The sequence below is a fragment of the Emydura macquarii genome, unplaced genomic scaffold (assembly GCF_026122565.2).
Source record: "Emydura macquarii macquarii isolate MOO-44397 ecotype Brisbane River unplaced genomic scaffold, CSIRO-AGI_Emac_v2 contig_1230, whole genome shotgun sequence".
In the NCBI taxonomy this organism is placed as follows: Eukaryota; Metazoa; Chordata; order Testudines; family Chelidae; genus Emydura; species Emydura macquarii.
Genome location: NW_027131367.1, coordinates 11,311,854 through 11,322,125, shown reverse-complemented (window position 1 = coordinate 11,322,125; position 10,272 = coordinate 11,311,854).

Genomic DNA, 10,272 nt, shown 5'->3' with positions numbered 1-10,272 from the left:
TCTCGGTCAGAATGGCATGGCCTACCTCTACAATGGACCAAATGAGGATACCAAATCCAAATGCCTTGAATTTTGGGGAGACTCAGATTCAAGACCACTTCACATATCACCCCTCAAGCCATTTATACATAGTTCATCTTCTATTTCAGCACAGGAATCACAGTCAGAAGTTTAAGCATGAGGAAGCAGCTTGGGTAGCCATCAAAATACCAAACTCAGCTGAGATCTCAAACCAAGGCCCTGACCTCTTATTAAAAAAATCCTGCTCCACAACTCATCTTAAAAGGAGGCTTATTAACCCCAGTGTCCTAGGCAAATACTAAATTGAATAGTTCTGTTTTGGCTCCCTAAATTCATCCCAGCAGTCCTAAGTAGATATAGTCAGCTTCACTTCCTGCAGAAACTGTTGTATCATGTTACTGTGTATTGCTGCATTCCACCGCCAAGAGGGCTGCATTTCAGTAGCAGACACCATAATCCCCATATATGTATAGTTTGTGAATTAGTTTGCAAAATTCATGCTCTGGGATGGAAGGGGCTATATAAATACATGAGATTATTACAGCATGATTATGTGATTCATTAATTATATCATGTAAACTGTATTGTTTAACAGTGGTTCTTGCATTTGTTCCTTGAATGGTGTTAACAAGAACACAGATTCCTGAGAAGTGTTTTGTTCAATTCTCTTTTTCTTCCTTACAGACCAGCAAACATATACACAGGGCTCTGGAAACTGAGAGGAAGATCCCTGCTCTGAGGAGTTTATAATCCAGCTCAGACAAAAACAGTACAAACTATAAATGCCCCAGGCACAAATCATGGAGCTGGTGGTATGGGGAGAGGAGCTTAGTTTCAAAAAGGTAAGTAAAAGGAGCAAGATTTAGGAAAGAATTTGTGAAAGAGAAGGAGGAGGCATTTAAGGTGGCATAAAATGAAGAGGGGGATAAGAGGGAGATCTGGATCATTACAAACATACAAAAATAACCAGATGGGAGAGAGAACAGTTCAGCATGTAAAGATATTAGAGAAAGGCTAAAAAGACACAAAGGTTAGAATCAGACTCTGAATTCCTCCAAAGTTTTTTTTTTTTTTAATCTCATAATTTTTAAAATAATCTCATGATTTTGTGGGGCCTGAATCATGATGGTTGATTGGTTGGGGTTGGCAATACTGAAATGATGAGTCTTTAAGGACAGCAGTGTAATGGTCTTGAATGAACTAACAGGGAATATCATCATTAGGGCTGCAGATTTCTCACAGCATCTTTTATCAAAAATCATGGGGCAGTCATGGTATATTTGGTAAAAGTCACAGGCTTAGAGGACTGCTTCATGATTTTTGATTTTAAGAAAAAGCTGACAAATGAGGGGAAACCAACTAATTGCTGCAGCCCCCTCTGCTGTGACACTGCCTCCTGAATCCCAGCCCAGGTGGTGTGAGGAAGGAGCTGGAGAGCAAGTCCCTTGAGCATGGCCGGCAGCAGCTCTTGCATCCTATGGGCTGGGGCTGGCTCCCTACTTTGGGCATTGCAACCTTGTGTGCCAGGTTGCACAGCTGCTCAGGACTGACCCACCCCCTTGTCATGATGGAGGCATGGCGGGGCCAAACCTGAGTGGCAGTGCAACCCCACATGCCTGGTTGCAACACCTGGAGCAGGGAGCCAGGCCCAGCCCCATGGGACAGGAGCCTCAGGAGCTGCTGCTGTAGGGTGAGTCACAGACACACAAAAAAAGCCAGGGACAAATGGGAAAATCACGCTGTCTTTAACTGTTTTTCTGCTGTGACAAACTTGCAGATGTAATCATCATGCAATGTATACTAAAGAAATTGTTCTTAAGGTAAACAGCATCTTTCATCCAAGAAGCTCAAAGTACTTTACAAATCTAATGCTTCCAGGCTTCAGCTTGCCACCTGCAGAGGTCAGAAAAGTCATCGTGTGTCTCGTCTCCCCCCCAGCTGCCCTTTCTCCTGAAGTATAAGAGATGGCCACAGCTGGAGATGGGATACTGGACGGGGTGGATCAGGGCTCTGCAGTGGCACCGATCAGTCTCTGTCTCAGATGCTTAGCTGGCTGGCTCTTGTTCACATGCTCAGGGCATAACCAATCACCAGATGAGAGGTCAGGAAGAAATTTTCTCCCAGGTCAGATTGGCAGTGACCTTAAGGGTTTTTCAGCTTCCTCTGCAATGTGATCCTGATCACTTGCCAGGATCATCTGGATATATCTGACTTTATCAATTTATCAACCCCTTCTTTTGCATAGGCCTCAGGCATTGGTGCACCTTGATCCCTCCTATTTTCTGTCTATGGGCTGTAATACTTTGGTCTAATTTCGGTTGTTGGGGTTATTGTGTGGGTGCTGGGTGATACTGGTGGCCTGTGATATACAGGTGATCAGACTAGATGATCTGGTCGTTCCTTCTGGCATTAAGCTTTGTGACTGTGTGCAACATGAGATTTCCAAATCCCTATAAAGCAGGTTTTACCTCCAGAGGAGTAACATTTTCAAATGTGGCCACTGATTTTGCATGCCATGATTTTGAGATACCCAATCTGAGAAGCTTTAAATGTCTGATTTTGAGAGGGACTGAGAACCCACAGCTCCCATTGGCTTTGACAGGAGTTGTGGGTGCTCAGCACTTCTAAAACTCAGGCTCAAGTTGGATGTCCAAAAATCACAGGCCACTTTTGACAATGGGCCAAATGCCTTGTTTAAGATCATACAAGGAGGCAGTATCAGAGCCAGCAATAGAACTCAAGAGTCCTGACTCTGTGTTCTGTGCCCACATGTGGGGAAGCACTTTATGAATCTCATATAAATCACAATGTTTTTTGTTTTTCCTTTTCCTTTGCAAAATGTTCATTGGAATTTAATCTAACTTTTATTTATCTGGAGGCCATTTCAGTATGTATGCTGGGGCAGGAGTTTCACATAATTTATCTCTAAGAAATATATATATATATTGTTTCATGTAGTACATGCTAGGTAAAAACATGAGGATTCCATGTTTCTTAAACTAAATTGGCTCTTTATTAAGATGACTATTTACAGAGGTGCTGCAGCTAGCATTCAAGCCATATGCATACAGACTAACTTCCTGATACTGTACCACCTCCAGATCCTTCCCTCTTGTAATCTGTGCTCCTCCCTCCAAATTCAATGCATGGGATACACTTATATACTTAGGTGCATGCATGAACACACACACCAATGCTTATAAATATAGGTACACAACAGTCAACGTGTCAGATCTTGTTACTGTGGGAGCTTTCCTGCTCCACTGGTGGATGAGTCAGGCTCTTACACATGACAAATGATGGAAGTCAAGTGCTTTGCTTATTTTATACATTTCTTTTTTGAAAACTAAAGGTCATCTTAATATGCTGAACTGCAGGATGGAAAAGAGACCATCAAAGGCCATAAAACTTAAAGGAGATGAAGGCAGAGAATGCCAGACTGGCCTCTGAGGAAATGTACTGGGTATTTAGAAAACTGGACAAGCTCAACACAAAGTCATTACTGCAGAAAAGAACTAATAATATAATACTAAGCTCTTATATAGCATTTTTATCAGTATATCTCAAAATGTTTTATACAAGCGCTCACTGTCATTATCTACATTTTACGGATAGGAAACAGAGGTGAAGTGGGCTTGTCCAGGGTCATCCAGCAGGCCAGTGGCAAATCCAGGCCTCCTGAGTGCCAGTCCACTGCTCTATCCACTAGCCCATGCTGCCTGACAATTTGCCTCACCATTAGAGCCAATAGAGCACTCACAGCCACTTGACTGGGCCCCTTCATTTATCGGACACGTACACTATTTACTGCGTGGACTCCCCAGGCAATAAGTGCACGTGAGCTTTGTATCAGGGACACGCAGAGACCATTCATCATGTCCATACATACTTTAACTCCACCACCCTTGTCATATATTATCCTTATAAGCTCACATTGATTTTTGCTTTGTTTTTACTTAGGGAAGTCCTGGTGACCAGATGCTCGCTAAACAGACTAGAAACTGAAGTCCACTGTGCCTCAGTTTGGAGGGATGGGAATGAGAGTGTAGCTCAGGCTCCATGGGCCAGTTAATACCAGGCCTCTTGCTGAGGCTGCTACTCATAGATCAGGGGTGGGAACGTCCAGCCCACGGGCCGTGAAATGATTTGGTCCGGCCCGTGGCGGGCCGTATAAGGCCCGCGAAATCATTTGGTCTGGACCTGGCAGCGGGGGGGGAATTCGGTGGCGGCGTGGTTTCACGGCGGCGGCAGGGTTCCGTGGGGGGGGCAGTGCCCGCCGCCGAAACCCTGCCGCCATTTGCCCCTTTTCGGCGGTGGGGGGACTTCGGCGGCGGGCACTGTCCCCCGCCACCCACGGAACCCTGCCGCCGCGAAACCGCACCGCCGCCGAATTCTCCCCCGCCGCCAGGGCCACCATCAGGCCCTTGACATAAAAAAGGTTCCCCACCCCTGTCATAGATGAAGCAATTTCTGATGTGCGTGTGTGGGGACTGGCAGGCCATTTGGTTTTAAGAGAAGAAATGGAGTGTAAAAGAGGCCTGGGTGAGCAGAGTAGCAAGATAAGTAATCCTGGTGAAGCAAATTACTGAACCAATTACTGAACGAGGGGCACACCAGACTGGCAGGTCCTTACTGGGGTGGGGAGGGAGAGGCAGAGAAGCGAGAGAAGAGATTTGAGGGGAGGAGCAGGGCATTAAGATATTGTCAGAGAGGAGTGAAGCTCTGAAACAGCCTTCTAAGGAGAGCAGTGGGGGCAAAACCTAACTAGTTTAAAGACTGAACTTGATAAGTTTATGGAGAGGATGGTATGATGAGATTGCCTACATGGGGTCCATCTGTGACTGCTAGTAGCAAAAATCCCTCATGGCCAAAGATGGGGCACAAGATGGGGAGGGCTCTACGTTACTACAAAGAATTCTTTTCCAGGTGTCTGGCTGGTGCATCTTGCTGACATGCTTATTCTGGGTTGGGAAGGAATTTCCCCCTGGTCAGATTGGCAGAGACCTTGGGGTTTTTTTTGCCTTCCTCTGCCACATGGGGCATGGGCCAATTGCTGGTTTAAACTAGCATAAATAGAGGATTCTCTTTAACTTGAAGTCTTTAAATCATGATTTGAGGAGTTCAGTTACTCAGCCAGAGGTTATCGGTCTATTACAGGAGGGGGTGGGTGAAGTTCTGTGGCCTGCGATGTGCAGGAGATCAGACTAGATGATCACGATGGACCCTTCTGCCCTTAAAGTCTATGAGGTCAAGGAACTTAAATGCATTACCCAGATCTGTTGACATCATAACCCACTCATAGAAACTCACATGGATGCTGAGCTAACCCCAACAATTAGCTTCCACCCAGCATGCCACTGTTCTCCTTCAGCTTTCCTCTTGGGAAAGGAGGAAAGAAAATGCAGTTATGTAAACAGCATGAAGGCGAGTAGATAATAAGAGAGTTTTAAAATAGTCTTGGTGAACAACTGGAGGAGGAGGAGAGGTCATCCTAGTCTCAGTTATTCCACTGAAGTGACACAGATATCAAATGTATACAAAAAACATAGTTCCATAAAATCTACAAACATCAATATTCCAGCAGTTATTTTTAATAAAAAACAAGAATATAGGAGAAAGGGGTGGAGGTCTGCATTATATGCCAAGGTTTTTCTAAAAATATTTTACACCTGTTCTCAGTTGTGCACACTGATTGTATTTTATCAGTGAGGTAACAAACTCATAATGCCAAAAGGAATGCAGTTTATCCATACAAGTCTTAAATGTTTTTCCCTTCTGTAGTGCAAACCTCCTTACTACCTGCACTAAAATAAAGACATCAGGACAAAAGACAACACACTGCCACAGTAACAGTTTTAACTATTCCCATCACTGTTTTCTGGAAACAATCACTTCAGCAGGATTTTACAGTTCTGGCACTTCAATTTAGCAAACTTTTTATGCTGCTCACGAGAGGAATGCAGCCAACATTGTACACTCAATTTAAATCAACTTGCTGATGATATGAAAAAAGAGTGCTGAACTGTCAGTTTGCTTCATCTGCTTCAAAACTAGGAATACAAACTCTGAGGTATTTATTACTGAAACATTAATAGAACAGTCTAGGGTATCAGAGCTCTAAAGTGAACTCTGATTTGATCCCATGTTGGTGCAAACAGCTGATTTAACAACTAGTTGTTTGGTTACTTGATATTTCAGAAATGCAACTGGATGGTTTGCTATTCACGGCTTTTTTTTTTTTAAACAACTTTTCAATCAAAGCAGTGGCACAGACAAAGTACTAAAGTGCTGGCCATGTGACTTTCTTATAGTAGCTAAGGGTAATCCTCTACCACAGCTGGCTGTAGCAAGAGGCCACACTGAAAGCTATTTTGTGCAGCACCTAAGATGGCCATGTGAAATAAAATGGAAAGGCAATATATAGGAGACAGGTCCCTATGTAAGTGCGGGACTGATCCTCGATTTATGGAATATCATTATAGCTCAAGTGTAGTCAGCAGAGCTACAATAATTTACACCAGCTGAGGATCTGGCCTGCTGTATTGGAAGATACTGAAGTAACAATGGCCAGAGTCCCCCAGGAATCATGGTGACATTCCACCTGGTAATTTCTTGTCTGAGTAGCTGTATGATTAGAAGTGAGCTGAATCTCCTTAGCTCAACTAAAAATCAGAATTTAGGGCTGGTGAAAGGTGCTGGGATTTCAACCCAAAAGAGTGAGCTGCTTTATCCTCAGAAGTGGCATAGCCTAGGAATCAGCTGTGGAATCTCTCTCACCCTGCTATGGCAATGGACCTCTCAACTCGTTTCACAAAGACCTCGGATGAGACTTTTCAAATGCTATCATCCTGGACTGGACTGAGTTAGACTTACAAATGAAAGCTTATGTCTGCCATTACTAGTTCCTAAGCCACCAGCTCTAAGCTAATTTGGTTTTAAATTTACTGATTTGATTTTTTAAAAATTTGCCACAGTGTTGGTTATACTAGTCTGGCTCAGCTAAAAATTGTTCACTGCCTTTGTGCAGCCAACAAGCTTTTTTTTGTTTTGGTTAAATTATATAAATGCTTTGTGGCACATTTATTGCAAATTTAGTGTGTTTGCTCACATTTGATACTTATTTTTGTCTGACCCTATGCTATACGAATAAAGCCAGAATACATTTTATGTTGACTGTAGTGTGAAAGAAAGACTGGTAAATATCAATTTTGCAAAAATGCACACTAAATCGCTTTGATAAGATATCTTTTAAGAGATGCTGTATAAAACTATGCAATAGCTAAAATAGAAGTTATGGGCTTGATGCAGAAATGTATTATGCAGGACAGACTAAATAATCATAATGTTCCTTTTCAGTTTTAGAATCTATAACTTTTTTGATCAGAAAAATATTTTCAATGAAAAAATAAAAAAGTGCAAAAAAAGTGCAATTTTGTAAATTAATCTTTAAAAATATCCTTAAAACTATTTTCATTTGCAAAACTATCAAAAGGTGTGAAATTCTGTCCTGGAAATATTTTCTCATAAGCTCTGGTTTCATTATGGAATTCTGTATAGCACTGAAATTAACGCCAGAATTTCCACTACAAACCTAGAAGTCATAGGTTTATCATCAATTCTTTTAAAGAATTTGTGGCTGAAATTTATTAACCAAGATCCATTTAATAAAGTCTTCAGCCCATTATCCATTTTGAGTTATTGCACAAACAAAAAATGTACGTAAAATATGAGGAACTCTTGCTAAGCCCCAGACTAAAAGCTTATTTTTAAGACTAAAATATTATGGAGGCTTGTATTAAAGTTAAAAAAAAATTGAGTCATCATGCTGGAAAGGTACTTAGTACAGTCCTGAACCTACTTCCACTGGGTTTTTGCAATTGTGTTTAACAGGAAAAAGTTCACATTATAAGGGGAAAATCCTCTGTCCAGCTCAAGTAACTGAGGCAGGCAAATATTGGGGCAAAAGAGGGGAATCATCCTGCAACCCTCAGAACCTACAGAACCTCAGAACCATCCACAGGGGAAGCTTGGAGGATGTGTGTAGTTGTGTCTGAATCTACTCATTGCTGCACATGCTTGCCACACTCTGAGACCTTAGAACTTCATTTCATGCTGCATAAAGGGGTGTGCATCCCCCCACCAAATCATGCCCAACTTTTGTAGCAAAGGGAATCTTTGAAAGCCTGAAGGCTAGGACAGGATTTGCTCCTACCTGCTGTGCGCTCTGCAACAATAATCTTTCTTTCGGCTCTTTATCACTCTGAAGTCTAGGCTCTATTTAAACTACAAGTGTTAACTATCAAACTAAATTATGTTAAATAATGGAAAATAAAATGCTGCATATTTGAAATGAATTCAAGTAATAAAAAAAAAACCCAGTAAGATTGAGAAAAGAATGCAAGTAAAACAAAACTCAGTTCTAAAGCAGACCCAAGGAGCCGAGTGAAAAAATGCCATAACTCCAAATGCAGTTATACAGTCTCCTTTGTGGACACTGGTACTCTAGCAGTGGGTGATCTCATTTACACAGCAGCTCCTGTAACTTCAATGGAGATAACACCAGTACATCTGGAACAAGTCACATACAAGTTTACACTAGCATAGCTGTAGTCAGACTCTGATCCCAGTTGTGCAAAACATAAGCACAACATTGATCTAAATAAAAACTCAGACACCAGGTACTCAACCTGAAAGATGGAGATGGCAAAATGGGTAATTATTTAGAGTAATTGAGATTTGGTACTAACAGGTCAGGATGAGTCTTCTATTTTTATCGCCTCAAATCAGATTCAGCTTCTGCTTGATTTTGCAATGAAGGCCTACAATCTGTTTTATATGCCAAAATATGCTACTCTAGCTGAGCAAGGATATAAATATCTCATGTGCAATGCTTGCATTATTTTCTGCTTCGGAAAGTGGAACCAAACTCTCCTGGCTACATGGGGCTTAGGATCGCTACACATTTTACTCGTGTATGTTCATGGGAAAACATGTATTGCCTGCCAGTATTTTATAAAGGATTATCAAAATAAATTGCATTTAAACATCACAAATGTTGATTATACAACCATTAATTATTGCATAATAAATAACAAATCAAGACAATTGAGCCCCTGCAGTTATTTATAAAACTTAGCTATTTCTTAAGGTGCCAATTATCTTGGATTATGGTTTAATGTTTTAAGGGTAGGACATGGGAATTTTTAAAAAAAAAAACTTGTGTTGGGTAGTGTCTATAAGGGAAGAGCCGGAAGTACTCATGCCCAGAGGGAAGCAGCACTTATACTTTTGCCCCTTTCTTCACTGTCAAAGGCATCTTTGGAAGTTTAATGCTGGCAATTTTAAAGGCGTAAAGTGCATGTTCAGAAGATAAAATATGAAGAACTTGCTCACACAAGCAAATTCTTCCTCTTTTTCTCCACTCCTTTTTGGCCACTTCTCTCACTGCCCTCACAAGGAAGTATTTCTGTGACGGGAGAATATTGGGTATGTGTAAACTGGTGAGAAGATTTACTTAGCACTCATTTAAGACTGAATGTTGCCATGCTAATGTTTGATGTAACATTGACCTCCAAGACTTAGGGCATGATCACTTAAGTGGATAAAATAGACTGACCAGGAACAAATACCAACATTTTTAAGCAGCAAGACAAAAATTGCAAAACCCTAAAATCTGTTTCCAAATTAAGTATTCTTGAAAGATCCCACCAGATTGCATCTCCTGACACAAAGAACCATCAGCAGGTCATGAAAAGTGTATAAAAGTCAGTGCAGAGACATAAGAAACTTTCTATATTTAAAGTCTTTATGTTTCTAGGGACAGCTGCATACAGGATTTTTTTTTTAGAAAAAGCTTTCACTTTACCGCAGATTATTCCTCAGCTGCTATCATTCTCTATCTATAAAACAGCAAAGCTGGATACTATGAAAGTGAATGATTTGGAACAGGCAGAAGATAAGCAATAAAAGAAGAAATCAAATTGCCTGTAAGAGGAAAGATCACCAATTTAAAACATGGGAAATGAAAACACTCTGAACTATATATTATGATCCCAGTTATTCAAGCTTCCTAAACCAGCCGTATGTCTCCCCACCTTACTCCTAGGGAGCTCAGATAATTATCATCGAGGCTGAATGCTTGGATAATTGCTTTAAAAAGACATTAAGTCTAGGCACATGAAAACCAATAATATAACAGCATTATTAGGTTAAATAGTGTTTTTTTCATTGTATTACTTACTTGACATTTTC